The following is a 19,396-nucleotide window of genomic DNA, read 5'->3' on the forward strand; positions in this document are numbered from 1 at the left end:
AATGAGACAGGAGTTGCCCAAGCCTTGCCCTTAATTGTGCTGCAAGGTTGGGCTGCTGAATGTTCGGTTACCGAGGCTTGCTAAAGCAACAAACAGCAAAGCGGGAGGGGTTTGGCCAAAATCCCTGCCCTTTGAAGTTAGAGAAAGTTTAAAGAGGGGATTTTGAAAACAGCATCTGAAGCACCTGACATTTCATCTCAGCATTTGACTGGGACGGGGGAATTACGTGATCGGCGCCATAGCTGAACCACCAAAGATTGGCAAACAGTGACACAAGCAGGAATCAAAGAAAAAATAGTCCCGCAAATGAACACAAACACAGAAGCGCAATGTTAACAGTAATTGGGTGGTGCTCTGGGGAGGAAACCAAACACAAAAAGGAGGGGCAAAGAGGAAGGATTAACCAATAGCAAGCATGCATTTTTTAACAACATTCGAAGGGACAAATAAAAAGGCAATGGGCGGGCTGTAAGCCCACAGAGTGAATACAGCATATCTCAAAGACAGCGCATGCGCTGCCTAGGCTCGACCTAATAAAAAAAAATGAGCACAATAACCGGGCAATGGGCCGTGTCATTCTGTAAGCACCTGAAAGCTTTGAACAGGCATGCAAGCCTACAAAATGACACAGCCCGAGTGTTCCAGACAAGCCAATCTGTTTCCGATTGTATATACAGGTAGTATATACCGAAATACATAATAAAGTAATCATCCCCTTCTTACCTAACATCAAACAAATATGTTTCTGAATGTTGTTTTGGTTTATTAACTAATGGCAAGGAGAAATTTGTGGGTGTTAAATGGTCATACGAGGCTAGATTTACTTACTGTTCAGAATCTTTGAGGAATATAGGAGTGTCACATATACATTTCGTCTCAATGGCCGTCAGAGATAGTAGCACTGACACCAACCAAGTGGCAGGAGCTTATTTATCCTCGCCCCAGAAGTGGGATGGGAGGCCAAGCTTAATTATCAAGTCTGCACAAATTAGTTAAACATGGAATAACATCATGCAGCGTCTTTGTGTACACTTACTTACACGTCCTTGCCACAGCATGGATATCCTTTTAGTCAAATCTGAAATCCTCATATGCACGCGTAGCGCATCAACAGGCGCTTTCTGATTCTGGCCATGGTCTTAAAAAATAAAGAGGTGGTCGCTGGAGTGTCTGTGCCTCACTTACAACACGAAACGCCTATGTACACCAACTAAAAACAGGGAGGCAGAAAAAGGATGATGTCACGGTTGCGCAACAGGACTGAGTGCAAGACAGATGTTTGCGGTCTGGGACAGATTCTATTTCCTCATCTTTTTTCTAGAAAACGGGAAGGAAATCTTCCGAAACATGCATTTCACAACGGAATGGTTTTTATTGGAAAAGGTCGATTGCACAGGCGCTAAAGTGATCATAAAACCTGCCGCATTTCTCTGAACCGCAGCTTCTTCCACTGAACCCCCTGCGCCGATTAAAGAACCAGCGGCTCCGTGAGGCGCAGACATTTAACTGGAATCGAGCTCGAGAAAGCGGTGCACGAATCTAAAACTGTCACTGACAAAACGCAGCTCAACAATGGGCGTTTTTACTTCCGCGAAGTGCGATGCACGTGTTTGTCATTCCCCGGCGGTCATTCAGGCTTTCAATGCATGCACGGTCACGTTCATCAGCCGCGTATTTTCTCGGGTCACGTTTTTCCCGTCACTCAATTAAGATCCCAGAAGCTGGCTGTCTCTAGTAAGGCCTACCGGGCTTTCTGGTTTTTCACGGGTCTTAGGGCGGACACTTTCTTCTCTCGTCTGTATCATGCACCCTTTCAAATGCGCTCGTGTACCTGGTTTTACACAAGGCTTTGAAGTGGGCCAGGTCCCTCCGGGTTTCGAACCCGGCAGTAATTATCAACAGAAATTGAAACGAATCCATTACGGGCCCTGAATTCTCGTCCTTAACTATACAGCCAATCACACTGATCGATTTATGAAAAATGACTGTCATAAATGTTAAGGTGATTCATGTCGTCCCGTTTATATTTCAATGCTTTACTTGATCTTGCATTCCCTAAGAGTGTTTGCTTTTTCCAGGATGTTGCTTTACTATATTTTTATTCGGGCAGCATGCTCCTCTTGCATAGGGCATACTTTGAACTAAGTCGGCTCCAGGTGTTTATAACAAACCATGATTGAGAGCCATGGAGTTGAAACACAAGGCAGTGCGAGTTTCTTGCACTAGCTTTCAGCGAGTCAAAGGGTTTTCTGAATACATGGTCATCCAATCTTTGGCCTCTCTGCAAAGCACACTAGCAATGATCATGTATGCCAGTTCCAGTTGTAATTCTATGCCAATGTGTATGTGTAAGAGGTGTACACATGTCAAAATAGTGACAAGCAAAATTAAAAGAAAATCCAAGGCTTACAGGTGACTGGGTGTGTTTTATGTTTGGGGGTGATGTTGAAATGAAGGAGATGCAAGGAAGTACATGCAGGAGAGAGTTCAAAGAGGGTTCAGAAGAGGAAAGAGGAGATGTGCAGATGGAGGATTTCAGAAAGATGAGGAGAGAAAAGGGACTTGCGTGTCTAACCGCTTGCAGAGCAAAGTTGTGCAAAGGGAAGAAAAGTGCAACTGAGCCACTATGAGGACATCTACTCGTTTCATACCAAAGTAGTGTTCATTTCACAGTTTCAGAATTTCAGAAATAAAACCTTTCAATATTATTTACAAAAAAATCATTATTGTAACTCAATTATCTTAAAAAAAGCTATCAACCAATGACAAAGCCAACAGTCCTGGCTTGTTATAGGTGCATGTCAGTTGTGTTATATACCTGGATGTGATTACAGAAAGCTCAAAAAGGCACCAAAATATTGGTTGATGGGCACGCGATTGGAAGCACAGAATTTTAGTTTACATGTTTGAGTCACACCCTTTATTACATTGGCTATGCCTTTTAGGGACCTCCACTTTTTTCATCCCACTTAAAGTCTTGAGCTTTACAGTTTAGGAGACCCGCACTTATCCCAGTTCTAGTCTCAAAAGTGCTGAGCGGATAATGTAAAAGACTCCAGACTGTGGTCTGTGCAGAGACCCTGGAGACCAGGTCACAAAGCTCCCGGTATCTGAAACAGACACACTGAAAGACCATACAAATCTCAACAGAGCGCAATACAAATCTCTGTTAACAACCACTTATGAATTTGATTTTGTAGAATTCAGGGTTGGCAATCTCTTTTAACTATAAGTCAGACAACACTAGAACATTACCGACACTACTTGCAGGTAAGGTGCACATGCTGGGCATAGTTTTGCCACATAACTGCTTATTGACTGTAGGTACCTCAATGGCGAGTATTCAGAGCAAATTTGTTATTTACTTGAAGTGGGGTCCTCCGTAGACCCAACAATTTGCAGTGGTTGAAGGTACTTGTGCCAATATTCTCCGCCATCATTATGCCTTGATATGTATTTAATTTCAAGGCATATCATGCCCAAAACGATAACAGCTGGTATATGAAACTGAACACAGGATTGTAGCAGTTTCTAAGTTTCAGAACACCTTTAACTGGGAGACAGTATGGTGAGTGAGACTTCACGAAACAGCCATAATTGAGTGGAGCTTGACCACAGATGAAGACAGCCACCTCGGGCTGATGCTCTGTGGCGCCGCTCAGGAACAGCCCAATTCTAGTGAGTGAAGGCATATATCAGTGACTGTGGCGGTGGCCATCGATCTTGGACATTGCTCGCTGCAGGGTTGAGGTCCTTGTTGGAGCTCAAGGACAGCACATTGCATGGACACCACTCCCCACCAGACAGTGCCACTGAAAGTTCTACTGGCGAGCTATTGTGACTGAAATTGGGTGACAACCAACCAGCTCCTGCACAAATGTCACTGGGACACAGATTATGGAAAAGCGATGAGGAGAGTGATTAGCCACATGCACCTTCTTGTACAGGGAGGTGTCCCATGGACAAATGAACCTGCATCTCTTCACCCACCTGACTTGACTGATCGTAGGCACTGTGGCTAGTTGCCGGAGGCCCCACACATACCACATCCATGCGGACACTGCCTCAGACCCCAGATCGCGGAGCGACAAACAGGAACTGCTCACAGTCAGCAAGTTCCAAAGATGAAGTGTTGACCTCCCAGTGAGACTAGGGGCGCACAACTTCTTGTAGTCTGTGCCGCTACTATAAAGGAGGTAGTGACTTTCTCTTCATAAAGAGCTCATTCTTGCCTCTACATTGAGGTACTTTTTCATCTCCAAGTTCTATAACATGTCCAAGTGGCTCTGAAATATAAAGCCTGTTAATTGACACTTTCAAAGTGGTACTTAAGGGGGGGGATGACCTCTTGTTTTGTGGCCCTTCAGCCCACAGTGTATTTATCAGCAGTCAGGAGACGTTGTTTTGAATAATTTCACACGCCCCTCTCCAAAGACTTTCCCTGAGCTGGTGTTGACTGCATTTATGCAACCAAATTATGTGGCTCAAACAGGGTCCACAGAGACAAGAGATGCTACCTAAGACAGAGCGATTTACAACATCCCTTCAGTGACAACATTCAACCAGTCATGCCACTGCTGTCATCCTAGAGCAACAGATCCTTGCTACCTACCCATACTGCTACTTGCACACAGAAATATCATGTCATCTACGAACATCTCAAGGTGACCACTTTTTATAAGGCAGTTGGGGGAATAAATAGACTACATTACTAACAGCAATGCAACATGTCATCACCCATTACACCATAACAAGGGACATCCCAGCAGTTGGTGCAAAACTGGGCACAATCAACGCTAGGATCATGAAAATGACTTCTGGAGTCAAATCAACAAGGTCTTACATGGCCTCTTTTCATACTAGGCTGGAGGTAGTAGAGAAAAGTATGGATGATCGAGAAAACTGTTTGAAAAGCAGTCCTGACTGGGCACTCAACATCTGGCATTAGTGGCAGATCATCGACCAGAAAGAGAACATTTTAAAGGACTGTATGGAGAACCTGCTGGAAAACATGTTACCTTGACTGCTGAAGATAAATACCATTTACACCCCACCTGAACTGCAAAAGTCCCAAAGCATTTGCCCTCGTAAGCCATTCACTCAAGATTCGCAGCAACCCAGACCATTCACAGCGTGATTTTTATGCCACAAAGCCCAATAAATAATCCAAGCAGCTCCCCAAAATATCTTTGCTGCTTTCTCCCTTGGAAGCAAAGTGAAGAGAAATAGGCTTTTTGCCTCTGAGGCATATATTCCAGTAGTGGGACCTAAAAGTCAGCCTACTGGAACCCTTCATGACGTGGATCATAATGAAAAGGAAATCTTCTGAGAACACTGAACCAGAGGATCTTGCACAGTTCATGACGGTTTAAAATTGTGCCACATGGAAATGACAGGTGTGGTTAGTAGCCCTTAGAACACTACACCGGACCTATCTTCTACCTCTTCACGGAACCGTCATGGATGTAACAATAACCGATCCTTTCTCACACACTAGCAAAGACAGTCAGATTCGAGTGGTGCCAGAGAGGACCAATGACCAGGAAAGGGACAAGTCCAGATCCCCTCTGAAGCCAACTGCTTTTTCTTGCACTACCTGGAACTCATCTATCAAATCTAGATATTTAATATAAGTGTTGACTAGGCCTAATTATACATCTATGATATTGGACAATAGTAAATTCCTAATTTGACACACTTATTTACCGAGTTCCCTCACAGCCACCAACAAGGGACACAAGAAGTATACCCTCTGCATGTATACACTGTCAAACATTCACCCACTGCTCTGTCCATCATCGTTTTGTGTTGCAAATTTGCCCTAAGGTGGAAGGGTATACCCAGACGGGGGTTCCCGTGCTTGCTACTCTACTGGTATCAGGCTAGCCTGGTGGACGAGGGGTGATGCCCAGAAACCAGTCCCAGGATGCTTGTTTTCCAGTCCAGGGAAGACCTGGCCTGGCAGTTCGGGCTGGACTGTTTTAATGGGGAGCAGGGTCAAGATTGATTTGCATAGGGCTGGGTCTAAACTGGAATGGAATGGCAAGCGTAATAACAATGGATTCAACCCAGATCTGTGAATGAGGGTGAGTGTTTGACAATGTTCAACATTCCGTCTATCATCTTTTTGTGTTGCAATTTTACCCTAAGTGGGAAGGGTATGCTCAGATGTGTGTCCCATGCTCGCTACACCACCAGATTCAAGCTAGCCTGGATGATGAGGAGTGATACCACGAAACCGGTCCCAGGATGGTTGTTTTCTAGTCCAGGGAAGACCTGGCATGGTAGTTCGGGCTGGAGTGGTGTCCTGGGGAGCAGGGTCAAGACTGATTTGCATATGGATGGGTCTAAACCTGAATGGTGTGGCAAGCAAAATAATGAAGGATTAAACCCAGATCTGCCACTGGGAGTGAGTGTTTGACAATGTTCAACATTCGGTCTATCATCTTTGTGTTGTTTACATTTTGTACACATTTCATACTCATGAATGCCATAATTGTTTTCCAGTGGTCCCCTTTTATCACGTTCCCACCTTAAAAGCTTTAATGTGACTTGAACGCATAGTTTCCTCTCCCAGCTCTTTCTGCTTGTTCCTACATGCCTAGTCTGTAACACTTTGCTTGATTATTTGCACCGTCAATCTACATCCAGGAGTTTTTTGCCCTCCCTAAGCCACATGCGGCTACCCCCCACTGTTGTACCGGGGAGGAGCGGTCTTTTCTGCTCTACGATCTCCTTTACTTCTCTCATTCTCTTACCCCAGACAATCACTGTGTGCATTTGCTACATAGACATTCACACCAATCTTTTAGTGTCACGAAACCTCCTCAGATACCGACTCAAAAAACAGATACCTCTAAGAGGGCTAGAATACATATGGCCTGCAATCCACGAGGGTGGATGAGAACACCCACAAAAGTTAGACTGGTCTTGGGTCCAGATCCACTAGGCACTATCTAACCTGTTCTTCCTACTCCCACTTCACTTACCCTCCTAAGCCCCTTGACCTTACATCCAGTGTTTGGTGGTCTGATCACACTGCCCAGAGCACAAAAGAGTTTGATCTCTCTCCCCCTTCAAGCCAACACTATACTACGTTGTTGCAGTATCAATTGATATAATGTACCCTTGAGCCATGCTATAGACCTACTCCCAATGCATACTCTGTGGACCTTGAACTTACCTACCCAACAAGATACCTGCATTGTATATGATTCCCTAACCACCATGGCAATAAATCCACTCACAAATGCCTTTCAAAAAGTAAACGTAATAGGTTCAAGGTTAAAAACACTTTCCTACCTTGCTTCAAAGCATGCAGACATAGCACTAGTACACGAAATGCACTTTTCACCAACAGAATCCCAAAAAACTGGAGAGAGATTTGGTTGTTGTGGAGTATTATTATTCAGAGACAGTTTACCACTTTTTACAGGTCCCCCATCTACCCATCCTGCCTCTCTCAAAAAGTGCTGAGTGTCTACACTAGTCAAGAAAACACTACGGTGTGTGGTCAAAAAGGTGTTCATTGACACATAAGGGTGATACATATTTGTTAACTACTAAGGATGATACACATTTGCTAACTACTAATATGTGCCAGAATCCGTGTACACTTCAAATCTCCCCCAACTGCCTTTTCATTCCCAATTATCCAGTCTTTTCTGGGATTTTAGTACAAGGCAGGCACTTGTAATAGGGTTACTGAAATGTAGCCCTAGAACCAATTTTAAACAGAACTGAGACTATGGAGGACCAGTCAAATAATGATAGGGCTTTCACAGGTGAAGTATTGAAAGACAATGGTCTCTTAGATATTTGGAGACTCACTTACCTAATAAGACAAATAATGTACTTTCCTCTCTTGTACCCATGGCACCCTGTCAAGAATAGACAACTTACTCGCCTAGCACTAACTGTGTTACTAGCTTCAAGACCTTGGAAATACTCTCCTTCATACCATACTCTGACTTTGTTGCAAGTGGAATGGGAGCTAGTCCTTGCAGAAAAACATGACACATTATTATTTCTCGCTACAAGTTGCCTGAAGAGAAAGCTCATCTGAAAATCCACAAAAGAAGCAAAATGAAAGAAAATATTCATTCTGTTGAGTCCCCACAGGTATTGTGGTCGTCCAGTAAGGAAACTAACATAGGCCAAGCAATGAGAGATTCTGCTACTATGAATAAACACAGGAGAGAAAAGTAAATGACCGGTTCCTAAGCTCCATAACCTGCCAATGATAGTAGGATGGACCTAGAAAAGGCTAAAATGGCCCTTAAAACTTTTTGCATTTTAAAGGCAGAATATGCACTACACCACTGGAAGGGTCATTATTATGAGAAAGAGGAAAAGGCTGGCAGGTTTTTGACTGCCCAACTTAGACAGGGAGAGGCAACAACCGCAATCCCCACCATTTAGGAGAGAGTAAACCTTGTCAGACTATTTTTCAGCCTACAGCGAATGTCTTTAGTGTTCTGAATCCAAGAATGACCTAAACGAAGTGTTAAAGCTGAAATGAAGTAGTCTTCAAATAATGGAGTAGTCAGTCATGGGGCATTTCCAGTATCCTATTCTACTGCCGCTACAGCAGTGGAGTCTCCGAGCTTTGCCAGAGTCTGTTTAAGCTTACAAACTACTCAGCTTATATACATTTGTAGTCACATATATATATAATAAAGCACAAAGGTCCTTGAGACAGCTTGCCAGTTATCATTAATAATAGTTGACTGGTTTCCTTCCTTTCTCACAATGTCTGGCTACACTTTAAACAAACCATTATTCACAGACCATGATAACACAATAAGGAGTTTCTAGTATCTAGAACTAATCTTAAGAGTACATCTGTGCAGCATCCACTTTTAACCGGCTCACAGGCCCTTGTGACACTATACAAAACTAAGTGGGAGTTAAATGCTTTCCTTGAGTGATCTTTGAACAGGAAGGGAAACATTCTGCAGGCAAAGCTTTTCCTCAGGCACATAATTCAACTAACCTTTCCATGAGCCCAGCTGCACTCATCAAAACTAGATAAACATGCTTATGCCGGGAATAGGTTCACATAAAGGATACAGAAGAAAGAAAAAACCACTATTAACAAGGACAATCTCTCTCAGAAGATGAGAATATCTTCCGAGTATCATATTCTCCAAATTAACACAAGAGAGGACAGAGCTTCTGGAAGGAGACGTCACGAAGGATGAAGTATCTGCCACTATTTTTAACTTGTCATACAACATATCAATCAAGTAGAATGGATTGCCAGTAGAGTTGTTTTATATGTTGCATTTAAGCTATGTTGCCTATTAGGTTCTTAACATGGATAAACAACTTGTTTCAAATATCAGGTTACAAAGTGCACTGGGACAAGAGCGAAGCAGTGCCAATGTCCAGAATAACAACACTGGTATACATTGGGGCCTTTAACTTCCAGTAGAGAAGATTGTCTCAAATACCTGAGGGCTTTGTTAGCAGAGGCCTCAAATGCATGGTGAAATATAACCTAGCTTGGCTTAATATCAAAGCATCTAATAACTACTTGCGTTGTTCACAAGTAAACTGTAGGAGCATAAATGTGATACCGAGCAACTGTTCTTCCATGTTGTGTCCTCACAGTGATTTCATGAGCCATGCAGCTGCACAAACGGCTTCTGCACGTAGACAGAAGGAGGGATGGGTAAAGTCAGACCTATTTATGCTTGTTAGAATCCCCTTTGTTTTCAAAAACTGAAGGAACAGGTAGATAAGTAAGGACGATAACAGTAGATGTTGAAACCGCATCTGTCCCCCCAGCATGCAAATGTATTCATGCTTTGCTAAGATTCCTGTTCGTATAAGCTTAACTTACGAAACCAACCGTCTGCACACACACGTCTGACTCAGCTATTTCAATGTATGTCAATGTAGTTCATACACTATAGAAAGATTGCAACAGCTATGTCTGGCAGAGCATACTTGGAAGCTGACCACTTTGTATCTTTTAAGCTTGAGCATAAATATACATACCTTCATGACTGTGTTCGATTGCTGTCTCTCATTAGCAGACAGTTGTACCCGATCCGTTCTTTCACAAACTGGGGGCTCGTCCGGGATCCACCAAGTCAATTCAATAAATCTTTATTTGATCTTAAAAATAACACAAAAGCAGAATATAAAATAATGCAATACGATAAATACATAAGATCAATGTCACAACATACTGATGTCAGTGGAACACAGTAAATAAAAAAACTCTAATACAAATCAAATACAGATTATACAAAACATAATTAAAACCAGTAAAAGACAAAGTAAAACATAAAATGTAGAAAAGACTGTTCCGCCTTGCCGTTACAGGGACATGGAGGGAGTTCCTTACTACATGCACCTTCCAAATCATAAAAGCATACTAGACGCCAAACCAACCCAACCAAAATCTAAATAGGAAAGGCCTCTCCCATCAGGTTAATTTTAATATAAGATACAAGGCAATTTCAACCCATAGCAAACTTAGAATAATAATGGCAGAGAGAATGCTTACTAGAAATCTCCTGTAACCGCAGGGAGGAAATGTGTTCTGCAAAACTCTGCTTAACCACTTTTTTGGTGGCTTTACTGATCGAGCCTGGGGCACTGAACAGTTCTGGAAGGCCAATATCAACTAATGATTTAAGCAGGTAACTCAACCAAGGTATAGAAAGTCCCCCATCCATATTCAAGCAGTCAGCAATAACTGACCTATTAAAACAAGCCTGCCTATTACTCCTGACATTAACCCAGAGTATCAGAGGGCCAATCTAATGCTATCCTGTATGTACTCTAGATCCAATTCGGAGTGCAGAATAAAAATTGGACTGGAGTGAGGAAGCTTCAACAACCTCCTGTATATTCGGTTTTCTTACACCTGAACTTGGATGGCATTATGAAACTCCCAAACTCCAGCTCCATAAGTAGCAGTGGGAGCACATTACATTTTGTAAATTTTAAGAAAAGGGGAGATACTAATCCTAACATGCCTCTTATCTAAATTAAAAGGCGAGCCCACTGCCCTCCCAAGTCTTAGCGGCGCAGTATTTACTTGTGACTGCCATGAATTATAAGCATCAAACACCAGGCCTAAATAACAGAAACTTGAAATTGCAGTTAGCTGCTTTCTGCCCAGGTTTATTGCAGACAAAGCTTCCTTATCAGGGCCACATGCCATAATATGAGATTTCTCGTAATTCGTTTTCATATTTAACGTATTCATGAAAGGCACAAATGATTCAATCAAAAGGCAAAGGGTACGCGGTGTTCTGGTCATCAACACCGCGTTGACGGAATATAGCAAAGCCGGAACAGCTAAGCTTGCAAGAGCAAGACCCCTGACCATCGGTCAGAGATCTGCTCTTCCTCAGCAGCTCCGCCGTGCCGTGCACTGCCTCGGGTCCCACCCAGGCAGGCTTCGAGACCGCACCTGGCTGGTGCTCATTGCTGCGTTGCCCCTTGCTTGCCGGTATTTCGTTTGCTCTCCCTGCATCGTCGCACTTACTGTTGTCACTTTTTTTTTTAACGCTGTTAACCCTGATATTTTAATTCCTTTTCGTTTTGTTCTTTAATTCTGTTTGCTGTTTTTTAAATTCTGTCTCCCCGCTTTTGCCGTGCCCTTCTGATTTTCTGTTGTGTTCCCGCCGAAGTCTCTCACCTTACCCTCCCCCGCTCGCACCTCCCAGCTGCAAATCCCTCCCCTACTTAACGGTGGCCGCTGCGCGGTCGCGCGCAGAGGGCGCGCCAAGCCCGTCTGCGTCCGTCTGTGACCCAACCGCTACCAGCGCCAGGAACTCTGGACCTCTGACCATCCGCCACTTCGACACTACCACCCTCCTCGCACTCAACCATGGGAGATTCAGGAACTGCAAACAGGCTGCACCGAACATGACCCATGGCCAGTACTCCTGTCTCCACTGCCACCAGACCTTCACCACCACCCCGGCCTCCAACACCCCCAACTCTAGCACCAGAGACACCCTGAGATGCATCCTCAACGTGAGCTCCGTGCACAAACACACCAAAGAAATCTGGAACCTATTCAACTCTCTCTCGCCCGACATCGCCTTCTTCACGGAAACCTGGTCCAATGCCTCCTCCGCCCCCAACATCAACAATGCAATACCGGACGAAACTCGTATAAACCAGGCTGAGAATGTTCAGAAAGAAACATTCAAAATATTAACAGAGTTGAGCAAAAAATCTGAAAATACTGAAACAACAATTAGTTGTAATATGTTCCAAGACTACTTTCTGGAAAAGGTGGAAACCATCCTCTGTAATATTAGGAATGGTACTGTGACTGGATCTATCATGTCATAGGATGTCCAGACCCATTCGGAAGTCCTTATTTAAAGTTCCCATTGTTAGATCCGGTGAGTCTTGAGCAACTTATGAGCAAAAGTAAATCAGGCTCTCCAGCAGATCCATGCCCCCCTAGTGTTTTCCGTTAGGCACGCCCTATTCTTGAAGATCGCATCATCTCCCTTTTGAACAACTCATTGGAAACAGGGCTGTTACCAGCCAGTTTCAAGGAAGCACGAGTGAAGCCTCTGATAAAGAAGCCAGGAGCCGACCCCACTATTTTGAAAAACTATAGGCCTATTTCCCAACTCCCGTTCTTGTCCAAAATCTTAGAACAACATGTGCTGAAGTCCCTGGCCTCGTCTCTGGAGTCACACCATCTTCTTCAGGAACGTCAGGCAGGGTTTCGTGCACATCACAGCACCGAGTTGGGGATGCTCTCGGTGCTGGATGAGCTCAGAGGGATGGCTGACAGCAAGAAACCGAGCGCCCTGATACTTTTAGTTCTATCAGCGGTGTTCGATACTGTCAGCCATACCCTGCTCTTGGATAGACTGGCCAATTTCGGGATTCGGGATACAGTCTTTCAGTGGCTTCAATCCTTCCTGTCGGGAAGGACACAGCGGATTCAGCTGGGGGACAGTATATCGGAGGCGGGTAACTTGACGTGCGGAGTCCCACAGGGCTCCGCACTATCCCCATTATTGTTTAATCTTTATTTACAACCATTGATTAACTCCCTGGCAAATATGGGTTGCCGTGTGTTTAATTACGCTGACGACACCCAGCTGCTACTTAGTATAGACAATACGGTCTCCGCGCAGAACTACGCGCAGGACATTCTCAGATATGCAGTCAGTTGGATGACTGCAAATCTGTTGAAAATTAATCCTGAAAAAACTGAGGTTCTAGTGGTTTCGACTATAAGTTCCCCCTGGAGTGATCTATATTGGCCCCAGGAATTAGGTCCCACCCCAACACCATGTGACAAGGTGAAAAGTCTTGGTATCAAGATTGACTGCGAACTGTCAATGGCCAGCCAGATTTCCTCCGTTGTGGGGACTTGCACTGGTCTAATTAGACAGTTGCGTAAATTAGCTCCTCTTCTCTCCCCGTCCATGCTTCGCACGGTAGTTTCTGCTACAATCATCTCGAGGCTGGACTACGGGAACGCTCTCTATTTAGGTCTGCCGAAAATCTTGACCAATAGATTGCAGGTTGTCCTGAATGACGCCGCACGACTCATCTTCAGGCTCCCGAGAAGATCCCACGCCTCTCCTTTGTTACAGAGCCTTCATTGGCTGCCCATCAGGCAACGGGCAGAGTTCAAAAGCTTATGCACGGCCCATAAAGCAATCTATGGGCAAGCACCTGCCTATATTAAAGAATGGTTGGAGGTGTATAAACCTGAACGAAGGCTGAGGTCTTCTGAGGCTCAGTTGTTAGTTTGCCCACGGTTTAAACTAGCAACAAAGGGTGGGAGATCCTTTTCTGTTCTAGTTCCCCAAATCTGGAACAGACTACCCGAGTCCCTTCGCAAAGAAGACAACCTTCTGCGTTTTAGGAAATCGTTAAAAACACTTCTATTCAGGGAGGCTTTGGGTTCAATTTAGACCGCATTATGTTACTGGTCTCTCCGATCTGCTAATAGTTGTTCTGTCCTTCGGTCATGAGCGCCTCGAGACCTGCCGGTGAGTTTGCGCTATACAAACCGAAGCTAACAATAACAATAACAATAACAAGATCCAGAGGAAAGAGTGGACAAACCACCCAGTGGGGGGCCTCGCCATCGCCCACAAGAGCACCCTCCGCCTCACCACCACCAGCGAAACCTTCCTCGCCGCCTAACACCTGCACTCCAAGATCCAGACCACCCCCAACGCCACACTCCGAGGGACCCTCGTCAACAGGCCACCCGGACACTCTTCGCCATCACCAACTTTATCGCACCCCACGCCATCGCCTCACTGAACTACATACTCATCGGAGACCTGAACTTACACCTCGACAACCCCAACGACCACCAGTCCCACCACCCTCCGAGACACCTCGCCGACATCGGACTCAAACAACTCGTCACCACACCAACCCACTGAGCAGGACACACCCTTGACCCCCATCTTCGCCGCAGGAAACAAAGTTCACTTCAGCCACACAACACAACCGCCATGGACCAACCACCACTCCGTACACTTCACCATCGACAAACCCAAGGCACCCAAACCTGTCCCGCGCCCTACGCAGAGGAACTGGAGCAAGGTTACCGAGGATCAACTCGACTCCACATTCACCCAAGGAAACCACACCTGGGCACCCGACGCCAACAGCGCAGCTAGAGGACTCCACACCTGGATCTCCAACTGCGCAGACAAGCTCGCCCGTTACGCAACCCCGACAAACAGATAAGCCGACTGGTTCACCACTGATCTCCAGGAAGCCAGGCGCACCAGCAGGCGCCTGGAGATGAACTGGAGAAACACCAAAACAACCGAAAACCACGTCACCTACAAGGACACCATGATGAACTACCACAACCAAATCAGAACCACCCAGAGAAATTTCCTTCACAACAAAATCCTTGCCAACTCAACCAAATCCAAGGAACTCTTTAGTGTCATTCAGGAATTCACCAACCCACACAGCAAAGCCACAGATGTCCCCCCATCGCAGGACCTCTGCGACAAACCTGGAACTTACTTCCACCGAAAAATCAAAAACCTTTACGACTACTTCATCGACCACCCACTAGATGTCACAGCCGGACCACCGCCCCCCCAAGGGACATCAGCCAATCCACCATCACCAACTGGACACCCATCACGGCCGAAGACAGCGCCTCGACCATGAAAGGCATCCACTCCGGGGCCCCCACCGACCCCTACCCTCCTCACATCTACCATAGAGCCGCCATCGCACCCGAACTACAATGAGCCATCAACACCACCTTTGAAACAGGAACCTTTCCCAGACTGCAAACGCGCCTAAGTCAGGCCCAAACTGAAGAAGCCCACAGCGGACCCCACCGACCTCAAGAACTACCGGCCCATCTCACTCCTCCCTTTCGCAGCCAAAGTAGCAGAGAAAACAGTCAACAGGAAACTGACATGATTTATCGAAGAGAGTACCATCCTTGACCCGTCCCAATCCGGATTCCGAAGCAAACCACAGCACCGAGACCGCCCTGCTTGCCACCACAGACGACATCCACACCCTCCTGGACCAAGGCCACTCCGCAGCCCTCATCCTGCTCGACCTATCGGCAGCCTTCAACACTGTCTCCCACGGCACACTAGTCGCAAGACTACACAACGCCAGCATACAAGGCACAGCCCTGGACTGGATCAGATCATTCCTCACTGGAAGAAGCCAAAGGATCAGATTGCCACCCTTCCTCTCTGATCCAACGAAAATCACCTGCAGAGTCCCACAGGGCTCATCTCTGAGCCCAACCCTCTTCAACCTCTACATGGCCACCCTCACGACCATCGTCTGTCAACACGGCCTCAATATCGTATCCTACGCCGATGACACCCAGGTCATCCTCTGCCTCACCAAAGACCCCGTCAACGACAAACTCAACTGCCTGAAAAGAATGCAAGACTTCGCCGTCTGGATGACCAACAGCTACCTGAAACTCAAAGCCAGAAAACAGAAGTCCTCGTTCTGGGAACCACCCCCTCGGCATGGGACTACACCTGATGGACAACTGCCCTTGGAAGCCTACCTACCCCCACAGACCACGCCAAAAACCTCAGCATCGTACTGGACACATCACTCACCATGAACTGACAGGTCAACACCGTCACCTCCAGCTGCTTCAACACACTCTGCATCCTACGCAAGACATTCAAAAGGATCCCCCCTGAGTCAAGAAAGACGGTCACCCATGCACGCATCACCAGCAGACTGGACTACGGTAACACCCTCTCACCGGCATCAACAAATAACTACCCCAAAGACTACAGACAATACAGAACTAATCTGCCAGACTTGTCCTAGGCCTCCCTGGCACAAACAAACCAGCCAACACCTACGAGGACTCCACTGGCTCTCCGTGGAGAAAAGAGTCACCTTCAAGATCCTCACCCACGCCTACAAATGCCTACACAACAACGGCCCAAAATATCTAAACGACAGTCTCAACTTCCACGTACCCAAAAGAAACCTCCAATCCACCAACCTCGCACTGGCCGAAACCCTGCGCATCCACAGAGCCAGAGCAGGCGGAAGATCCTTCTCTCGCATTGCAGATAAGGCGTGGAACGAGCTACCGGCAGACATCAGGCAAGCTCCCTCCCAGAACACCTTCAGAAAAACCCTCAATGCCTGGCTCTTCCGCTAAACACCCAACCCCCCTGCCCCCCTACCCTCCAGCGCTTTGAGACTCTCACGGGTCAGTAGCGCGCTTACAATCCCCTGATTGATTGAAATTTGCAATTTTCGGCACATTCTTAGTAGAGTCTGAAAAAAAACACACCCAAATGAATATACAGGATAAAATGTAATGGTGCTAAAACACACCCTTGGAGCACGCCACTGAATAATAATTCTGTTCAATTGACGGAATCAAAGGCGATAGGATGATCCATAAAGGCTAGGTACAGCGGACAGCGCCTGGCGACAGTGTATTACTTCCTATCAAATGTAAATTCAGGCACGGATCCACTGTACCCAGCCTAGGTTGAAAAGCAGATTGATATGTAGATAAAAGTTTGCAGTCTATGGCCCATGTCTGCAAACGCTTACAAATGACCCTCCCCAATATCTTTACAGAACTATCCACCAAGGAAATGACCGCCTATAGCATTTGAGTAAACCCCTATCTCCTTTCTAAAAAACTGGTACAAATGTAGACACGGCCCAGGACTCTGGGCTCTTATAACACAGGGAGTTATTTAAAATGTTCACAAAGAGGGGCCCCCGTAGATCGGAGTTCCATTTAGAAAAGATCAATGTGGAGCTATGCAGGCCCGGAGCCTTACCACCGGCACTAGCTCGTATGGCCGCTTCAACTTCCTGAACAGTTACCTGTAGGGGTAAGGGAGGGTAAGAAGCTGCTTCAGTGCACTTTCACATTCACCATCCATCTCTAGAGAATATCCCTATAAAAGGCATCACCCAATCCTTTGGAGAAATATGACAAAGTATTAGGGCGTTCAGGGAGGTGTCGCACAAAGATGGCCTATTAACTGTTTCCCTAAATGTCTTACTCATATTTTGCATAGCGGCGTGTTCAAATGTCTCCCGGTCCTTGAGAAACAATAAATGCTTACTTTCTTTAAGAGTTATCCTATAGAACTTCCTAGCCCCACGGATCGCCCCAATATCTCTGGGGGAGCTGGCTAACACCTTTTTCAAATGGCGATTCGCTGTGGAACAATTCCCATTGAAACATCGAGAGTGGTCAATCACACGTATGAGTGGTTTCGGTGGGGAGTTCTTAATAATAATATACAGTTGTTGCTAGTGATAAAACAACTCTTCAGTAGTTCCATTAGACAAACAGCTAAGGAAAGCCGTAAGATTCTTCTTTAATAAGGCATTTAATGGTGCTGAGGGATCTTTGAGATGCCTTAGCATCCTTAATCCATCTTTAGAGTGCTTATTAATACCATCATTTGAAAGGGGGCTCATGAGAAGGCTCCTTCAACAAGAAGGGCATTATGGTCACTCCATTGGATTTCAATTACAATACTTCACCGAAATCCTTTGCAAAAAATGTTTAGAAACAAACATAAAATCAATAATGGACACTTGATCCGCCAAGTTAATCTATATGGACCATAAGGAGCAGCAGTCAACTGTCCGGTTGAAAAACCGCCTGACTTCGAAGTACATACCCACAGAGAGGATTGAGTTTCCCACAGTTGCAGTCTGAGAGAATCACTGGTACCCTGAGACACAAGGTTGACTTTGCTGGATCTAAACGAATTCAGTGGCAACACAGTCGCCGATACTGGTAAGAAGTACCATGGATGTGTGTAATGATATGAGAGACGTGCAAGGATAAATGTGGGCAGTGCGTTGAACGTTGATATGTGATGGTTCTGCTTGTTCTTGATTTTTAGTGGCTAGTGGTGTGACTAGAAGCATTTGCATTAGAAGACTCACCATTACTGCACTAAAATAATTATTTTTTATAGAAGTAGTGAAAAATGGGCAGTAGTTGTAGTAAATTGTGTTGTGTAAATACACATTATGTAGATGAAGTGCAGCCATGTCCAGTAGAAGGAACTCAAGCATGAGAGATAATGACTAAACAAGGGGTGGAGATTGGTTTGTTTTTGCATTTATGGTATGAGTATACTGAAAAAGATCCCTCATTATAGTTTCTATTTAAAGGCACTTTGATTATGATAAATTGAATTATATAAGGAAATGCATGTTTGAGAAAGGAAAGAGCTAAGTGAGACTGTTGCACTTCGATGTGCTGAGTAGGTGGGAAAAATACACCATGCAAAAACATATGAAGGAAGTAATGAAGACGGAAAGGGAGAAAGCAAGGGAATATGACAGAAAGAAAATGGCTAATGAATTTGCTGAAGAGATGAGAAAACATAATTTGAAGGAGAGTAGAACATTTGTGGTATATAAACCAGAACAGATTGCCTCAGCTCCTTCCATATCGGAGGATTCTACAATTGAACACATTTTTACTAGAAGACTGCACCGGCCACCCTATCAGGTGGCTGCTGATCGGTTAAGGTAAACACAGGCCATTTCAGAAAACCTCGGTTCCGAAATGCCTGCATTAGAAGAGCAGCGAGACCCAAAGGAGGAGGACCCTGCTCTCTGTCCTCCGCCACCCCATTTTCTGCATGCGTTGGGAAGCTACTCACATTATGAAGAAGCACCATATCACCAGAGATGCAAGATCAAGTTAAAATGTTCTTTCAGAGCTGCATGAAACATGGCACTAAGCAATATGCAGATAAGGAGGATAGGAATTTGAAAATTTGTGAAAATGCTGTGAAAAACACTACAATACAATACAAGAAACAGGAATGGTTATACATTCTTTATGCATCAGTTATAATTCATTAAGTTTTAAACAAAGTCAGCCACAGGACCTGATGCTGCCTACTCA

The 19,396-nt window shown here is 45.2% G+C and overlaps 1 protein-coding gene across 2 annotated transcripts in view; it reads right to left on the minus strand.

Moving 5' to 3' along the window:
• Positions 1–19,396, minus strand: part of NCK1 (NCK adaptor protein 1) — a 722,331-nt gene that overhangs the window by 570,012 nt on the left and 132,923 nt on the right. The window contains exon 2 of one of the 2 annotated variants that reach the window (XM_078665865.1): positions 10,006–10,125. The gene's annotated coding sequence lies outside the window, so the exon portion shown is untranslated. Of the gene's footprint in view, positions 1–10,005; positions 10,126–19,396 lie in introns of those variants that run through there. The other variant, XM_078665867.1, reaches the window with a different exon arrangement.

This window comes from Lissotriton helveticus, chromosome 11 (genome assembly GCF_964261635.1).
Source record: "Lissotriton helveticus chromosome 11, aLisHel1.1, whole genome shotgun sequence".
Taxonomy (NCBI): domain Eukaryota; kingdom Metazoa; phylum Chordata; class Amphibia; order Caudata; family Salamandridae; genus Lissotriton; species Lissotriton helveticus.